Genomic DNA, 19,851 nt, shown 5'->3' with positions numbered 1-19,851 from the left:
GATAATCCACGAGTTTTGTTGGGCTGATATCATCCGCTCTTCCTTGTCGGTCATGCCGATTTGATGGTCGTCAAATAATTTTCGAAAACATATGCCCATAAAATAACTGTGGTGCGGTGCCACCAAAATTGTGGGCACTCGACCTAAGTATCAATGTATTTGGATCGGTATTTGGGCCGATCATGAGATCTTGAAGCTGGGCTTGTGTTCTTGATCTACCCAAGCCTTTTACATTTGTATACTTCCTTCCAAACTTGGGAAATAACATATTCGCCCTTCCAAATTAATGTATCAGTCAGTATAAAGGGCTTGTGATTTAGATTTCTTACTGTCAAAGATATTTGAATTTATCCTTAGGTGATTTAAATCTTTGATTTCTGATTACATCGTGAGCATGTCGTGAAGGGAATACTGAAATATATATAGCTGTATGGTTTTGACTGACATAGTAGCACTTCACAGTGTCTCTTCTCCTGGCGTTACACATCCAAACTTGAAGTTGCACTCTTGCAATTATAACAGGAAATCAAGCTTGGGTGAGCGACATTTTAGGTGTTATTTGAGGAAGACGATGGAGAACAGTGACAGAACATAAGAGAAGGTACTTCAGTGGAAAAGCTACATCCAACATGCATAAATGTAACAACACCATGTGGAGCAACTAGAAGACTATGGCTTGGAATGCTTGTGCAGTGGAGGAGGATGCGTGCTCACTAGACTGTAATCTGCGCTGTAGATGATGAGACCTTCCCCCTCCTCTTGCTTCTTGTGCTCGTTGCCTAGTGAACTGACCTTGAGCTTTGATTCCTTCGTCCTATGAATCATCTGCATCAAACGAATGAGTTCTCTTATTCTGAATCATCAGAACTGGAAGAATGAGAGTAACTGATACTAACCTCAGCTTTCTCTTTGCCTGCACAATTCGGTGGTGGGAAGCCAACCTCCTTCAGTGACTTTCTGCCTAGGTCTCGGCCATCTGTGGTTGGAGATGGAAAGGAGGAAGAAGAATCTACCAGTGCTGCCCGGTGAGAGAGATGAGGGGCCAACATAAGAACACAGGAGACATATGCACAAAGCAGTTTCTTCATGGTGGTGACTCTCGATGCACACAAACCAGTTGTCGTTGAGAGAGTGATAATATATAGAGAAAGAAGAAGATATGACACCAACAATTGAAGCAGTAGGTACAGTAACATGCATGGTGATTGCCATGCCGTGGATCTTGTATCCATGAAGGGAGGCAGCTAAATGCCAGCGAACTGACATTTTTGACTCTGTAAGCTTCTTAGACCTATTTCTATTATTTTTATCTTTGCTGGTGGATAAGTTGTTGGGCAGCACAAAGGAGAGGAAAAGCATAAGGTTCGAAATAGGACCCAACTCCAATTGCCTACTCCATTAACTCAACATTTTGTTCAGCATGAAGAAGGCTTATACTTCATCACCACTTGAACTCCTGAGTTCAAATTATGGAATTAGGATATTGGCATTATTATTCTTTTCAGACACAAAATCTGTCTGTAGTAAATCCACACCTTGACGAGCCTTGTGGAGTTGATGCATCTCGGTTTCTGACTTTTTGTCAGAGACCAGTATTATTAATGTGAGTACCGGAGAAAAAACAAGGAGAGTCACGGAGAGATGCCTTCACCCATCCTTGTCTTTTGCCATGCACGTAAGAAAAGTCTCTGGCCTATTAAATATCAGGCCAGGCTATAAACCTTAGTATGAGCTGTCTACTCTTCTACAGTTCATTTGATCAAACCCATATTGCAGTGACAAAATGAGTGCACCCACTTCACGGTAGAAGCATCGAACATCTCCCCTCCTGTGACTGCGACTGGCCACTTAAACCCACCGACTCAAGCAGTAAAAACCAGGGCACTTTGGAAAAGGTAACAGCAGATCTCGTCCTCAACAACTCAGCCACACTGCTCTCACCTCTGAGATCACAGAAACCAAAGCCCCATCTCTTTCCTGCCCCTTCATTGCCTTCTTCCCGGCAGCAGAACGAGGGAAGTCAGACTAGAACGGAAGCTTGAAGCGTAATACTGGTTTGCAACAGTGTCATGGCTGGTCCTCGAAGTAGTACCATGAAACCCATGGACGATGCAGATCTGGTACACTGGAGCAGCAGGAAAAGTTTTAAGCTGTGATGTTGGCCATTTATGCTGCCTTAAATAGGCGGGCCATGGCGCCATCAATTCATGAAGAGACATCTGCTGCTGAGTGTGCAGGTACTGGATTGAATGAACTCGTTTCATGGTTCTGTGAGACAAGCAGCATCATGAGTTGCACTTTAGTCCTCGGGTCTAAAATAGCATCTTAAATCTCATCCAGCTACCCTTTACAGGATCAGACATGGTGTGATGGTGAATCCATAATGGTTAGCCAACATGCACACATCAGAATTGCGTAGCTGAAGTATCATTTGATTTCTCCTAGGAGACTCCTTTGAAGAGACACAACAAACTACAGTGCTTCCGGGAATTGCATGTTTTCAATGGAATAGCAATAAGTTCGGACACAACAATGAATTCCATGGCAGCCCTGGGTGATGGCCAAGAACCTGTGCGTACAAATATCGAGAGGACACCTCATCGGAACATCATGTAAGTGATGGCCTTTGGATCCTTCTTTCTCGATTATTTTTGCCACCTAAAATACTGAGAAAAGACAATCCTCAGTTCTCTGATCTGAAACTTCTCATGATTCCTAAAAAAAAGAAAAACTGAAATATAAATATATGTAAAATTGTTCCACGACATTGTGAAAACTGCAAGGCGAAGCAGAAAATATTATAATAATACACCACATTCTACAGTTGAACCCTTCTTCGAGCCAAATATTCAATGGCTCATGGCAAAGGAGAAAGATAAAAGAAAGCTTCAGAGAACCACTCCTCTCCTCCTCTCGTTCTGATGCTCCTTCGCTCTGGTGTTCGATCCTTTGTGCTTCATTGGCAACTGCTGTAAGTTGTTCACTTGTTATGCAGGGGGTTCGAGCCGGTGGGCACGATGCGCTTCTCGTCCTCGGCCAAGCTATCGTTCTTGCCCGACCCAGCGAGATATCCGCATCTGCCAATCTTCTCTGACTTGCATCTGCCGATGCCGACCGTGATGACGCCGACAGAGGGCTCCTTTGCCGGTCTCTTCTCATGTTCCCTGTGATACCTTTGCTTCCCGTTGACCCGTCGAGCGAAAACATGCGTGCTAATGCTGGAGATGACCAGAACCAAGCATGCTATGAAAGACGCTTGAGCCCGTCTCCTCCTCATGGCCTACTGGTACACCGTCGCCGAGTGCTTCAAGAACTCCTACAGTGATTGGGGGAGGGAGATGTCCGAGCTCAAAGGAAGAAGAAAAGGAGAGGGAACGGACGTTATCGGCGATTCCACCAAACCACATTAATGGTTCTTCAATTCAGAGAGAGGATTCGTACGGAGATCAAACAACAAAAGGACTCGACCACATAAGGCTTTACTTGTTTTGAGGAAACACAACTCATTGGTCAACAGATAAAGGAAATGGGACGAGGCTAAGAGGCTTCACTGCTCCATTTCCACTCCATGACATGTCGCTGCTCTCTCTCTCTCTCTCTCTTATTGCAGCTGGTATGCACTTGCCATGGCGGTTGAGAACTGTTGGGTTACAATCTGGGATCTCAGTATTAGGAGATACATACAGACAGGGAGAGAGAAAGAGATGAAAAGGGTTTTGATTGCAGAGGAGGTCAACAAGGAGAAAAGAAGAGTGAGGCAGAGAAGCAGAGGCGAAGGGAATAGGATTTAAGAGAGTTAGAGTCTAGTCAAAAGAGACAAGGCCAATGGAGGACAAGCGACTTCTCTGCTTTGATTTCTTCTCTCCCTTGAGGAGGATACTGCATGCTTGCAGAAAACAACAGCAAATCCAGCAACGCTTGGATCAACCAACTCATGCTGCGTCGAACACTCTCTAAGTAGGTCAACCTACCGTACAAGCAGATAGAATTACCCAAGTCAATTTAAACACACAACCATTCCAAGATGAACAGAACTAGCTAAGCCAAATTGGTTAAAGAAAGCAGGAGAAAATGCATATCTAAGCACTAAAAACCATCGTGCACTTTGTGTGAAACTGTTGCTGCAGGAACTGGTGATCCGATCGCAGCAAGTAAAAATTAATCAGGAGCTGACCTTAGGGATTGTTGCTGTGGATTTACAGATACGTACTTGCTCATTGCTAAAGAACAGAGCCACACACAAGGACAAAAAAGAAAGGGATCAAGTTATCGCACAAGGTGTTCTTGGTTCCACTGTTGTTGGTGCATGTGAAATGAGACCGACAGATGAAGCAGCCTCGCCTGCCGCAAGAAGGCCAACTGCCCTTCGGCACAAGGCAACTTACGAGACTGTGGCAGAGATCTCTCTGTGACGCTTCAAGCGATGCCGGCTTCTCATTTGGTTATCCTGAAGAGAGTTCTAAGTAGGATCGAGTTCTAAGCAGGGATTTCATAGGTGCAACTGTTTAAGCTTGTTCTTCCAATCTGGCATCATCGATGTATGATACGGATCCCATAACTTTTAGATTTGGATTGGATATTTGAACCCGTTCTTGATCCGATGGCTCCGTTGAATGGACCCGAATGCACTCCGTTTCCGAGCTTAATAAATTAATGATGAGGATACTAACTGATCCTATGACCCATGTGAATCACATGATGGAGGGCCTAATATTTATTTATTTACATGCATGTTTCTTAGATTTTAAGAGCCTAAATTAGTTAGCCGACTTTGGATTTTAGATATGTGAAAACTAGACAAAATGATTGGTTGTGGGTTAGATGTTGGGGTAGGTTGGTCATCATGTTAATCTAATCATGATTTATTATTAACAATTGTATCATATATATAAGCCTATTATTGTCATTAGTACTAGGATATGATTTATATTGTTGTGCATCCATTTCACCTATCTTGCTTATGCCATTTTGAGTGTCTGAATCATGTATTTGAAAAAAAAAAATCCAATCATATTATTGTAAAATTAGTTAATAAGTATAATTGCTAATGTTCTAGCAAATTTGATTATTATTATGCATGATGGTTTTATGTCACGACATGTCTTCTCAATTATCAGAATCGAATCGATTTAACTTGATGAAATAAGTGATTTATTAATTTCATTGAGTTTAAACTATTAACAATCATTATTTTTGAAAGTCAATCATAATCTTACTCACTTTCAATATACGACTAATCAAGGTGTTATACTCTCATTGTTTCTATTTTATATCAAATAAATATAATAAAATATTATTTACCATTATGCATGAATATACATTGGTAAAAATTTTTATTATCTAACATGATTGATATGGATCCAAATCTATATTTAGGTTTTACTATTTCTCTTTATTGAACTTGGGTATGGATCCTCAAATGAAACTTTTATTTTGCACAAACTTTCATTTCACAAAATCTTGATTACGATCGGTTCATGATGCAAGTTAGCTTATCGACTCACAATGTGACAACATGTGTAAGCAAAGGCTAATAATCATTTTAATATATGAAGTACAATATTCAAGGAGATAAGTGAAGTCAGGTAACTTTTGTCTTCTCAACCCTTAAGAGGATGGGAAAAATTGGGTGCATCAATTCTTTCATTTATCCAACAAAGGAGCTTTGCATATGTTCGAAGACCATTCAAAGAAAGTAGAAAACAACAACCATCAAATTCTCGCCAATGCTAATCGAAACTACCGAGAGTTGATTGCCCATTTCATTTTTCGACTGAATACCAATTGAAAGTAGAAGTGATATGTATATACTTAGAAGCTACAACTAAGTAGAGGAGGAATTAATGGACAAATTTTATAAGGAAAGATCTAAAAAACTTTAATATCTATGAGATGATGCTCATTAAAGTTTCAATAGACATCCACTCAGTTCAAATGATGCAAAACGTTTGAGAGATTAGCACACAACAAAGAAAATCTTTTCTTTCATCCGAGGGATTCTAAGAATTAGCAAAGATCAGCATAACTTGATCAACCCCATATCAGAGTTTGAGTTAGTAGCAAGTTAAAGCAGTGTTGATGGATCAATGTTTGACTACTCAACAATAGCGAAGCAATTAGGACACAAGAGGCATATTATAATTGAAGCAGAAGATTAAAGATTCAACAAAGGTAATAAGATGTAATATCTACAAAGGCTTTAACGATGATGTTCAAAGAATAAGTGAGGGAGAATGACATAAACAAATATGTAAATAGTATATTCAATGTTATATTTGTATATGTTCGTATCTTTTAGTTTTGTTAATACTTTACATGACACGTAGAGGGTTTGTAGTGGGCTTTACAACCCTATTTTGATTTATTTTTATAATTATTTCAGTCTTATAAATGTCGATTATGTGTAATTATCACGTTGAGGTAAAATTGTCCAAAAATAGGCCATCAATGTAATTATTTTGTGGGTTTTCTGGCTTTGCAGAGTGGTGCGAAGTGTTAAACAACATAACACCTAGGAGCTACCTGGGTGTCACATAGTTGGATGGGCCTTTGGGGTAGTGTCTAGGATTGATTTATTGTCTTATTATATAGTAGTATCATGTGGGCACTTATGAGGATTTTTAACCACGATGAACAACCTTGGATCCTTTGTCATGTGACCGTTCAAAACTTACAAAATTTATATTTGTAATTTTCATTACCTATTAAGTGTGTACTAAAATGACTGCTTATGAGATCCTGAGTTAAATGCTTCATCTAACCCATCTTCTTTTTTGTATGATCTCGAGGGATCATAATAAGTTTCGCACGACCTAAGCAAAACTAGTCTAGTTCATAATACTACAACAACAAGCCTTAGTAGCAACACATGAAAGCTTCTTCTTCCGTAACTAGGTGGCAGCAACTTGTTGAACCCAACAATCACAACTTCAATCGAGCAACAGCTATCACTGTTGGGCTGATGGCCCATATTCAGCCCATGTGGGCTTTATCAGCCTACAGCCCACACCCCCTCTTAACCTAACCCTAATTAAAATTAGGGGGCTATGGTGGCTGCGTTTTAGAGGCAGATTAAAGCTATAAAAAGGCAGCAACGAGGCAGATCTTTGGAGCGACGAGATTCCAAAGAGAAGAAGGAGAACAAGGCAAAAAAGGAAGAGAAAGAAAGGGAAGAAGACAAGGACAACGCAGAGAGACTGTTCTCAATCATCTAGCAGTGTTCTCATCTCAGGTTAGATCAAATCTACAGTAGGCTCTTGCTGTGATTACTTGGGAGGTTTTAGATATTGTGGGCAGTGACGTGATCCTTGTATCCCAGTTATTCTCTTGTGGTTGTTGCTAGGGTTTTGGGTAAGAGATTGAGATTTGTACATTCATTATTCTCATAGTGGATTATCTCTAGTTTGCCCCGTGGTTTTTACCCTTCACATTGAAGGGGTTTTCCACGTATATCTTGGTGTTCTGTTTGATTGTGTTTCCATTTTATTCTGCTACGTATTTTGGTCTTCTAGTATTTGTTCCTATACAAAGGTTATTCCTATTTATATCCTCATCAACCGGTATCAGAGCAGGGTTTTGGTGATTTAATTTTTGTATTTGAACATGGAGGCCAGTAATATTTCTCGCATGATTAGTTTGAATGGAAATAATTAGATGATATGGAAACCAAGAATGGAAGATCTCTTGTATTGCAAAGATTTGTATGAACCTTTGCAAGGGGATAGTGCAAAACCTACAACTATGACAGATGATGAGTGGAATAGGTTAGATCGAAAAACAATTAGGTTTATTAGACAGTGGCTTGATGATAGTGTCTTTCACCATGTTTCTACTAAAATTTCTACATATTCTCTTTGGAAAAAATTGGAAAGTCTCTATGAAAGAAAAACAGCTGGCAACAAAGCTTTTTTTATCAGAAAACTTGTGAACCTAAAATATAGAGAGGGTGCTTCTATTGCTGAGCATTTGAATGAAATACAGAGTATTACTAACTAGTTATCCTATATGAAAATGTCTCTTGATGATGAGTTGCAGGCATTGTTACTTCTCAGTTCATTACTAGAAAGTTGGGAGACACTGGTGGTTTCCCTCAGTAATTCTGCACCAGATGGTATTGTCACTATGAGTCAAGTAACAAGCAGTTTGTTGAATGAGGAGTTGAGAAGAAAGAGTTCGACAACATCTCAGAATGATTCACAGGCACTTATCTCAGAGAACAAAGGAAGGTCAAAGTCTAGAAGCAGTTCACGTATGGGTAGGAGCAAGTCAAGATCAAGAAAAGATATTGTTTGCTATAACTATGGTGAGAAAGGACATTACAAGAACCAATGTAAGCAACTTAAGAAGAACAAGAAAAAGGGAAAAGAAGTGGAGTCTACAGAGTCAAAGAATAATACTACAGCTACAGTGCAGGGTGGTGATTATTTGATTTTGTCTCCTTCTGATGATATTTTTTCTTGTGTGTGTCAGGATCTTGAGTGGGTGATTGACACAGGTACTTCTTATCATGCTACACCTAGGAGAGAGTTTTTTGCTACATACAAGTCTGGAAACTTTGGTGTTGTCAAGATGGGCAACTATGACACAGCAGACATCATTGGCATGGGTGATATCCATTTAAAGACCAACCTTGGCTGCAAGTTGGTACTTAAGGATGTGAGGCATGTGGTTGACTTAAGGCTGAATTTAATTTCAGTTGGAAGACTAGATGATGAAGACTATGAAAGCAGATTTCACAGAGGGCAATGGAAGCTCAGTAAGGGTTCTCTTGTTATAGCTAGTGGAAAGAAATGTCATACTTTGTACAGGTTGCAGGCTAAAGCTTATGGTGAGCAGTTAAATGCTACAGAGAAAGACTTCAGTATAGAGTTGTGGCATAGGCGATTGGGACACATGAGCAAGAAGGGGCTGCAAGCTCTTTCCAAGAGAGAGGTATTACCAGATCTCAGAGGTATACATCTGAACCCTTGTATTGATTGTTTGTCTGGTAAACAACATAGAGTTTCATTTGCTAGTGCTACTTTGTCTAGAAAAATGCATGCCTTAGACCGTGTTTATACAGATGTATGTGGTCCTTTAAGGACAAAAACTCCTGGTGGATCTGTTGATGTTCTTGGTATAAGTGGTGCACTTTATTTTGTCACTTTTATAGATGATTTTTCCAGGAAAGTTTGGGCTTATGCTTTGAAGACCAAAGATCAGGTTATTAATGTCTTCAAAGAGTTTCATGCTAGGGTTGAAAGGGAGACAGAAAGGAAATTGAAATGCATAAGATCAGATAATGGTGGTGAGTATACGGGATTGTTTAATGACTATTGCAGGTCACATGGGATCCAACATGAGATGACAGTTCCTGGTACACCTCAGCATAATACAATTGCAGAGAGGATGAACCGCACCATCATGGAAAAGATCAGATGTATGCTTTCACAGGCCAAGCTACCCAAAAGGTTTTGGGATGAGGCTTTGAGGACTACAGTTGATGTGATCAACTTATCACCATGTATAGCCCTAGATGGTGATGTTGTAGAGCATGTATGGTTAGGGAAAAATGTTTCCTACATGTATTTGAGAGTGTTTGGTTGTCGTGCATTTGCACATGTTCCAGATAATGAGAGGTCCAAGCTGGATGGTAAGTCTAAAGAATGTATTTTTCTTGGTTACTCACATGATCAGTTTGGTTACAGACTTTAGGATCCAGAAAAGCAGAAGGTGTTCAGGAGCAGAGATGTGGTCTTCTTTGAGGATCAAACCTTTGAAGATTTGAAGAAGAAGGCACCAGCCAAGACTTCTGCAGAAGGATTAGCAGATTGTGACCCAGTTATTCCTCCAGTATATCAGGGTGATGGGGGAGATATGCAGGAAAATAGTGTAGAGCCTGATGTTGATTTACCTGCAGGACATGTTGAGCAAGAAGAAGTAGGAGAGCAAGTTCCCGCAGAAGAGACTCTACAGATGAGTATGTGATACTTACTGATGCAGGTGAACCAGAGAGTTACTAGGAAGCAATTGAGAGTGAGCAGAAAGAGAAGTGGTTAATTGCTATGTAGGAAGAGATGGATGCTCTTCAGAAGAACCACACTTATGATTTGGTGCTGCTACCAAATGGAATGAAGGCCTTGAAGAACAAGTGGGTTTTTAGGTTGAAGACTCAAGAATATTGTTCTCAACCAAAGTACAAAGCTAGATTGGTTGTGAAAGGCTTTGGTCAAAAGAAAGGTATTGACTTTGAAGAGATATTTTCTCCTGTTGTTAAAATGTCTTCTATTCGTGTTGCTCTTGGTATTGCTGCTAGCCAGGACTTGGAGGTTGAGCAGTTAGATGTGAAGACAGCTTTCCTTCATGGTGATTTGGAGGAGGAAATTTATATGGAGCAACCAGAAGGCTTCAAAGTCAAAGGTAAAGATAATTTTGTCTGCAAGTTGAAGAAGAGCTTGTATGGGCTAAAGCAAGCTCCGAGACAGTGGTACAGAAAGTTTGATTCATTTATGACAGAAAATGGATACAAAAGAACGGCTTCAGATCATTGTGTGTACATCAAATGGTTTGGTGAGGATTTTATTATTCTCTTACTTTATGTTGATGACATGCTTATTCTTGGGAAAGATATGTCTAAAATTGATAGGTTGAAGAAGGAACTGAGTGAGTCTTTTGCAATGAAGGACATGGGGCCAGCAAAGCAAATACTAGGCATACAGATTTCTCGTGACAGGAAAAACAAGAAGATTTGGTTATCACAGGAGAAATACATCGAGAAGGTATTGAAAAGATTTAGTATGAGCAATGCTAAGCCAGTTGGTTCTCCTCTTGCAGGTCACTTCAAGTTGTGCTCAGAACAGAGTCCGTCAAGTGATGAGGAGAAGGAGAAAATGCAAAAGGTTCCTTATGCTTCAGCAGTTGGAAGTTTAATGTATGCAATGGTATGTACGAGGCCGGACATCGCATATGCAGTGGGTGTTACTAGCAGATTTCTTGCAAATCCAGGCAAAGAGCACTGGGCAGTAGTGAAGTGGATTTTTAGATATCTCAGAGGGAGCTCTAAGGTTTGTTTAAGCTTTAGAGGTGGACCACCTGTGTTAACAGGTTACACAGATGCAGATATGACAAGAGATATAGATACGAGGAAGTCTACTTCAGGTTATGTACTTACTTTTGCAGGGGGAGCTGTGTCATGGCAATCTAGGTTACAAAGGTGTATTGCTCTCTCCACCACAGAAGCAGAATATATTGCTGCTACAGAGGTATGCAAAGAAATGTTATGGATGAAAGAATTCTTACAAGAATTGGGGCTAAAACAGAAAAATTATGTGGTGCATTGTGACAGCCAGAGTGCCATCCATTTGTGTAAGAACCCAATGTTTCATTCCAAGTCAAAGCATATATATGTCAGATACCACTGGATTCGAAATGTATTTGAAGAGAAGCAGTTGCAGCTTCAGAAAATTCATACAGATGAAAACGGGGCAGACATGTTGACGAAGACCTTACCAAAAGAAAGACAAGAGATATGCCGACAGTTGGTCGGTATGGCTTCACATTGAGGAGTCATGGGACAGCCTCCCTTATGGCTAAAGGGGGAGGTTGTTGGGCTGATGGCCCATATTCAGCCCATGTGGGCTTTATCAGCCTACATCCCACACCCCCTCTTAACCTAACCCTAATTAAGATTAGGGGGCTGTGGTGGCTATATTTTAGAGGCAGATTAAAGCTATAAAAAGGCAGCAACGAGGCAGATCTTTTGAGCGACGAGATTCCAAAGAGAAGAAGGAGAACAAGGCAGAAAAGGAAGAGAAAGAAAGGGAAGAAGACAAGGACAACGCAGAGAGACTATTCTCAATCATCTAGCAGTGTTCTCATCTCAGGTTAGATCAAATCTACAGTAGGCTCTTGCTGTGATTACTTGGGAGGTTTTAGATATTGTGGGCAGTGACGTGATCCTTGTATCCCAGTTATTCTCTTGTGGTTGTTGCTAGGGTTTTGGGCAAGAGATTGAGATTTGTACATTCATTATTCTCATAGTGGATTATCTCTAGTTTGCCCTGTGATTTTTACCCTTCACATTGAAGGGGTTTTCCACGTATATCTTGGTGTTCTGTTTGATTGTGTTTCCATTTTATTCCGCTACGTATTTTGGTCTTCTAGTATTTGTTCCTATACAAAGGTTATTCCTGTTTATATCCCCATCAATCACAACTTCAATCGAGCAACAGCTATCACAACTTCAATCGAGCAATAGCTGCAACCAATGCAATCACATGAAGAGAGATTGGAGGCTGAAGAAAAAGGAAGAGAATGCTCGAGGCAATGGCGATGCTACAACTCCGAACACTTCAATGCTTGTGCCTAAGAAGTCCGAGCTTTAACGCTCATGAAATCCTTTCAGTAGTTTCTTATTTAGATCCTCTTGTCAAGTCCTTTCCCTATTCGAATCATCATATTACATACTGGTCAAAGCTTCTAAGGTGTTAGTCACACTTTGATGAAGTGTCAATCGAGTAGAAGTGGCCAATCAAGCAATATTGGTGTGTGATGAGGTGTCATTAGTCTTTTATGTGTCAACCTATAAATCACTTAGAATATATAGTTTTTGACAGGGTGGTTTCAAGGTGTCATTTATGACTTTCTTGTATGTCAATTTTTTTAAGGTACCTTTATAAGTAGAATATCTTAATGGGAATTATTTCCTTTCCTATATGTGATTTATGATTTTGTAATGTATATTATAATTTCCACATACTCTTTTTTCCCTATTTATATTATATATATTCCTATTTATCTTTTTTCTCTATTTTATTAATGTTAAGTAGTTGCAAGAATCACCCTATTGAAATGATGTGTCACTTGGAATAATACTCTTTTGAGGTACATTTTAAGACACTTTTAGGCTCTATAAATATATCCATGAGGATCCCTAAAATATGCATATAAAGATTCATCTTTATATTTTTAATTGTATTGTTTATGACTATTTAGTTGCTCGGTTTGTTGAGAGAGGCTAAGTCAAATTTCTCCAATCTTTGGGTAGAAGTTGTGACTAATTCCCACACACAGGTATCATATTTCATCTTAAGAATATGTTTATGAGCCTTCTTAAACCTTATCTTGTAATTTATTATTATAATATTTATTTTTAAAAATCAGATTACTTTTTATTTTTCTAATAATTTAGGGTGAAAGCTTGATTGATTTTGATTAAGAAACTATTGAAGAATTTTTCAAAATAAATTAGTTTCTTTTGGTTACATTGTGATGTCATACACTTTGACGATTATAACTCTACATTTGATGTACATAATAGAGATTAACTTCACAATGCTTACAAATCATATTCTTGTTTGTCGATTAAAAATAAAGATAGAATAAAGCAAAATTGGATATTGAGCTATTTGTTCCCATGCTGAAGTAGGGACTTTGCCAGGTATTCAATTGATGAAATATTTGAAAGTAAAATTTCAAATTTTAAGTATTTTTTGGGTCTTATATGGTTATGTATTCCTTTCATATTCCAATCTTTACTTAGATTAAGTGTGGCATTTGATTTCACTTTTATAGATTAGTCATTCCACCTTTAGTGGTCTTGTAATGATATGTAAAGAGTAGAAACTAGATTTTTATCACTTTGTTTCTTCAACTATGAGTTTTAATGAACTCAAATTATTCAGTTTGTTTATTAATTATATTGGAAAGGATCAATTTCTTTTAACCAAATTCTCTTTTACTTTTACTTTTGTGAGTATATTTTTGTTTACAAGAAAACATCAATGTTATCATTTCTCTTAAGGTGGTGTATATTAAAGAATAAAATTTAACATTACTATCTAAGGTCTTTATGAAGATCTTGTTATATGGTTTTGTATTCTAATTTTTAATTTTATAATATAGTAAATTATTTTAGGAACTTATTGAATATTGCAATCTGATTATTGCTTGAGTTGTACATGCTTAAATATATAATATTAATTTTTAAAATTATTTAACAATTTTAGTTATCCATAAAACTTGTTTTATATAATTTAACCATGTTATTATTTAGCATAAGTGTAATTGGTTATAAACTATTTCACATTATAATAATAATTTTATTTTAACCATTCTTACTTGAGAGCCTAAGTTTAATTTTCAAAATGCTTATGTTTGATCGATTTCAATTTGTCTTGTATTTTATATATGCAATACAGAATACTAAATGATTTATAATTGATTTTAACTTTATAGTATTTGTCATTGTATAATTCAACTTTGCAATGTTAAAGGTTCTCTTTGTGTGTATACATATGTATAAAAGAAGGAAAAGAAGAGATATTTAATTATATTATTTAATATCTATAAATAGAGAGCCCTATTGATGCATAAAAAATCTTATTTTATTTTGATAGTTAATTATATTATTTAATATCTTTTAGCTGCTTGATTTGCTTAAAGAGATAAACTTAAGTCTATCAACTCGTGGGAGGAATAATATTAGTTAAATCTTAAGATAAAAATCTAGACAAATTTTACACATGGGAACAAGATTTCACCTTAATATTATGTTTACATGCATCTGACTTCTTTCTTGAATTTGAACTTTTAATTTGTTATTTTAGTATTCCTTAGGTTCCAAACAAAATCATATACCTTTTTTCTAACATCTTATTCAAAAATTTCTCATTAGATTTTTCTCTCCTTCCTCGTGTGTAAGCCTTGTGAAATATATATTATTTCTCTATAAATAGTGTACTTGTAGAACTGGATCAAACATTGATATACTTGGATGTGAGCGGATTGGAAATTAATAGTAGATATTTTTTAATTTTTTTAAAAGATATATTATCATGACACGAGTTTGATCGGCTAACTGGCCTATCAACTTCGTTTGGTCTAAACACAAAAATACTTAAGCTGAAGTTAATAATAGTACACTCATCAGACTTTTATAAGTCAATCTTAATCTTTTCCACTTCCACACATATATATTTAGATCGAACATATTTTCTTCTATGCAAATTGCATGTGTTTTCAAATTTTATTTTATTTAAAGTTTAATGAGTACCTCTAGAGAAAAGTAGTGACATGCTTTGTGGCGAGAGAAATTGTGAGATGCCTTTCTCATAAGATCATATTAAAAAATTTGAAATCAAATTCTCCATGGATTTAGTTCATCAATTATTTTTTCAATATTTAATTCATTGACAAAGTTATTTAACTTGTTCGTGCATTTCGAAAAATGTTATGTAAAGGATTGTACATGAGGTTGCATTTTGTAGAGTCACCGTAAACTCTTTCCTCGTTTTTGTCTCTCTCTCGTCTCTTTCGAAGGAAGAGTGAGGTTTACTGTTCTTTCACTATATGTGTGAAAGAGTTTGACTTGTAAAACAAAACATCAAGATAGGATAAGATGAGATCTGATCAATTGGTCTTGGTTCATAGATTTTGATTTATCGGAATAATAACTACTCCAGCAATAAGTTTCTTCATTCTTTGAATGTCCAATGATATTTTTTATTTATTCTTTTTTCTTTTATCTATATTATCAACTTTGTACTTATTTTATCTTATATTCTGCTTGATAGGAATTTAGATAATTATTAAAAGCAAGACAATTTTTATGATACCCGAAGACATCCTTCACTTGGAAATCCTTCCATGGCTTCCCAACAAGACCCTTTCTAGGTTCAAGTCCGTTTGCAAGAGATGGTTTCACCTCATCACCTATGACACTGCATTTGCATGGCGGCACTTAAGTTACCATGGATCTGTCGGCTTCATATACATTCATGATCGTAAAATTGAATTTCGACCCATCAATTTTCTTGGAAAACTTGATATTTGCAAACCCATATCATCCTTCCTTCCCGATGACATGCAGTCAGCATCAATCGTTACCTCTACCAATGGACTCCTCTTATTAAAAGTGAAAGCTTGTGGTGTCTTTGAGAAAGACACCTTTTACATATGGAATCTACTGACTAATGAGCATAATGTCATTCCTCAGTTTTGCTTAAATGATTATGATATGAATGTTGGATTGGCGTATGAACCATGGGCTACTCCGACTAGTTACAAACTAGTGAGCCTCATAGTAGAACGTCAAAATGAATTCTACAAGTTTAAATTCAAGATGTACTTCTCGAATATAAAGAAGTGGACGATTTCCAATCAGGAACTTAACATCCAACATAAAAGTATTGGTGATCCATGTCAGCTGGATATTTTGTATAGAAGAGGGATCATATACTGGAATTGTTCTCCTTTTATATTATGGTTTCAACTTGATAAAAATATCTCAGGTTATATTTTGTCACCAACAATGGAAAACATGAGTTATCAATATATTGGGATGACAGATGAAGGGATTTTGACAATCGTTCAAGGAATATACAACCATTCAAGTTTGATATGGATGATGAACAATGATGGGGAATGGATCAAGAGCTATGTTTTACCTCAAATTAACATTATGGACAACTCTCTTATTTATTTCCTACCATTCATGGGAGGAGATGGAATATATTTGAAATTGACAGTTGAATATATGGATTGGAAGATTATGTTATGTTATCTCAACATGACAACCTATGAAATTGTAAACATTACTGAGGCAGATGATTATTTTGGATCACTTGGTATACATATTCTTAAACTTCAAGAGCTTGAGCTGAATAGATAGCTTATAATGTTGAGTTTAGCTACGCCTATTAGCACTTTGTAGTTTGCAAGTGATGCAAATACAGTTTTTACGTTACCATAGTGAAGTATATCTACATATTGTGTTGGCTATACATGTTGATGGCTATATATATATACATATACATATACATACATACATATATATATATATATATATATATATATATATATATATATATATATATATACATATATATATAGGGTATGTAGTATTAAAGAAAAAAATTATAAGAAATATTGAGAAGCCATGAAATATTTTGATATGATGTAATATTTCAAAATGATTCTTGAAAATGCAAGTAAATGACAAAAAGTAACCTAATATTTTGGAAGGAGTCTTGAGAAAGTAATTAAATTACCGATTACAAACAGGGATTTTTCTCTTGGCACAATGACAAAATGGTTTGAAAGAAACATTATTATTGTTGAAAATCCATGTGATAAAGCGATGGCAAGTTCGCGCGAACATGAATTCAAGATCATAGGCAAAAGATTGAAGTAGAAATCTTCCTAGCTGATGTTATGAACATATTACAACCATGCTTGAGGGGAATAACTCTTGACAAGTCAATCCTAGAAAGTAAATTTTGGATAGAAATCCCAGAAATATATTTGTGAACTAAATCAACAAGAAAGTAAATGATGATTGTGCCCCAAAAAAAGTCCTTAATCTTGTGATTTTGGCATCAATAACAACCTATACTTCTCATATTCAGTAATAAGAAAAAGGATGAAAAATTGCAAGTCCTTCCCTCGTATGGATTAGAAATCTTATGTTCTTACATCGTCGTAGTTTGGATTGCTTATTGCCATCATGTCATCGTCTCTTTTCATTAGGAGTGGGGTTAGACACTTCAACTTCTTCTTTTTTGTAATCTTTATATCCTTGTTTAGCAGCAACCACAGGCCACGAATGATGCTATGTTACTACTTGATCTGTACAAGAGAAGGACTCGATGATCTCGATCCTTGTGTTAGTGAATTTATGTCTTGCGGAGAAAGTGAGAAGATCGCTTAGAAAGATAAAATATGAAACAAGAAAATGATCTATGTTGTTGGTTTTCAAATAAGAGTACCTAAACACAAAACTATTGGAAGGATTTTGTAAGCAAAAGGGTTCAGACTTGTCGCACACAAGCGTTGGCTTCTTTGTGGTTGTAGGTTGTCACTGCTCAACCTCTCTCCTCTCTTCTCCTCTCCTCTCCTCTCATATTCACATGCAGTTGACAACTAGCCAAACACCTTAGTAAAATCGTGTTGCAGAGAGAAAACAGGAGCGTGTTGAAGATGACTAAAAGTATGATAAAAGCAAAAAAATCTACATAAATTTTGGATTAAATTAGTATCTATTGCAATCCTAATAAATTTTGGATTGGTGCCATCCTCTTGGTGATGGCACCATGCTGGGAAAGCTTGTGGGACCTAATGGCCGTGGTCACGGACAAGACGGTGGGCATGGCGATTGGGATTCCTCCGATCAGTAGGACTAGTAGGTTTTCGATCCCATCCCTGAACGCCCTGTGCTGGATCGGGTACATGACGATGATCTCGATGACAATGACGGTCACGATGGAGCAGATGCAAGTTTCCGATGGGTGTCAGTGTTGGGCTGGCAACCCAAAAATTCAGCCCATAGTGGGCTTGGACAGCCCACAGATCACCCCCTCTTAACCTAATCCTAATTAACATTAGGAGGGGTCTGGTGGCTACGTTTTGGAGGCAGAAAAAAAAATAAATAGGGCAGTAATGTGGGAGAAGAAAACGGTCACGAGATTCCAAAGAAAATGAGAAAAATAAGGCAGAAAAGAAAGAGAAAGAAAGGGAAGAAGACAAGGACAACGTGGCTGTTCTCAATCATCTAGCAGTGTTCTATCTCAGGTTAGATCAAATCTACAATAGACTCTTGCTGTGATTACTTGAGGAGGTTTTAGATATCGTAGATAGTGACGTGATCCTTGTATCCAGATTTATATATTTATTATTCTTATAGTGGATTATCTCTAGTTTTTACCCTTCACATTGAAAGGGTTTTCCACGTATATGTTGATGTTCTATTTGATTGTGATTTCATTTAATTCCGCTGCATATCATGACCTGCTAATATTTGTTCATATACAAAGGTTATTCCGCTTTATATCCCTTGGTGCTATCGACCAAGTGATCTCACCTTGTTTGCAAGCTGAACCAGAGTACACCTCGTCTCCGGGATTCTTCGTGACAGGGAGCGATTCGGCTGTGAGAGCAGACTGATCAATCTCCGACGGGTCTCCCTCGAGCAGGCGAGTGTCGACCGGGATGATATCTCCCAGTTTGATGCTGACAATTTTTCCAGGTACCAGGATCGACGCATCCTGCTCGCTCCAGGTGCCATCTTTCAGCACCTAAATCCATGAACAATACATACAACTGTGAGAAATATGATGCTTCAAAGGCAGTAGTTCTCGATGCTCCTTCCGAGTTGATAACTAGTCCCGGGGGTTCCTTCCGCCGTTGGCCAGGGCGATGGCCATAATGGCAGCCATCTCCAATGACCCGTGAAAGGGAGTTCCACATGAACAAACTTGAGAAATTTGCTTTCCGGCAACATATGCATCGGTTTAGCATTTAGAAAGGCAAAGAGCAGAAGACAAAGCATGAACGGATGAAGATCTTTCTCCTAGTCGGACCTTCTTCTCTTCGACCTTGTTTGGTCCAAAGATCTGAATCCGGTCGGCTGCTTCGTTCGTCGTTAGACCCTCTTTGGTGCATTTGAGCTGCTCAAACACTTCTTCTATGGGAATCTTTTCCTGGAATTTACAGAAAACCAGTGTGTGAAACACTAATGAACTAAAAGAATGAAAAAAAGTAGAGATCTTTAAACCTTATGGCTGTCATTTAGCCAAACACCAAAGAACTAAAAGAATGAAACCGAGAAAGACAAACTGTCCTGCAATCATGACTTTGATCTCTTGATGGATAAAGAATTCATCCATAAAAAAATCGAATGTTTGGACGAATTGCTACATCTTGTGGCTGTCATTAAGCCAAAAGACACATCACAATAGGCTACAGTGCTTCTGGATATTGCATTTTTCGTTCGACTAGCAATAAGTTCAGACATAACAATGAACTCCATGGCAGCTCTGAGTGATGGCCAAGAACCTGTGCTTGCAAAATATCGAAAGGCCATCTTCTCACTACATC

At 37.6% G+C, this 19,851-nt stretch overlaps 1 long non-coding RNA gene across 1 annotated transcript; it reads right to left on the bottom strand.

Moving 5' to 3' along the window:
• Window positions 1-537: 537 nt before the first annotated feature.
• Window positions 538-1,088, bottom strand: LOC135616438 (uncharacterized). Its single transcript, XR_010488339.1, has 2 exons — window positions 897-1,088; window positions 538-825 (listed from the first exon to the last, which is right to left on the bottom strand). It is a non-coding gene; the product is annotated as an uncharacterized LOC135616438 (long non-coding RNA).
• Window positions 1,089-19,851: the final 18,763 nt, after the last annotated feature.

Source organism: Musa acuminata, chromosome BXJ2-7 (assembly GCF_036884655.1).
Source record: "Musa acuminata AAA Group cultivar baxijiao chromosome BXJ2-7, Cavendish_Baxijiao_AAA, whole genome shotgun sequence".
Lineage (NCBI taxonomy): Eukaryota > Viridiplantae > Streptophyta > Magnoliopsida > Zingiberales > Musaceae > Musa > Musa acuminata.
The sequence above is the reverse complement of the archived record's forward strand: the minus strand, read 5'-3'. Positions and strand labels throughout refer to the sequence as shown.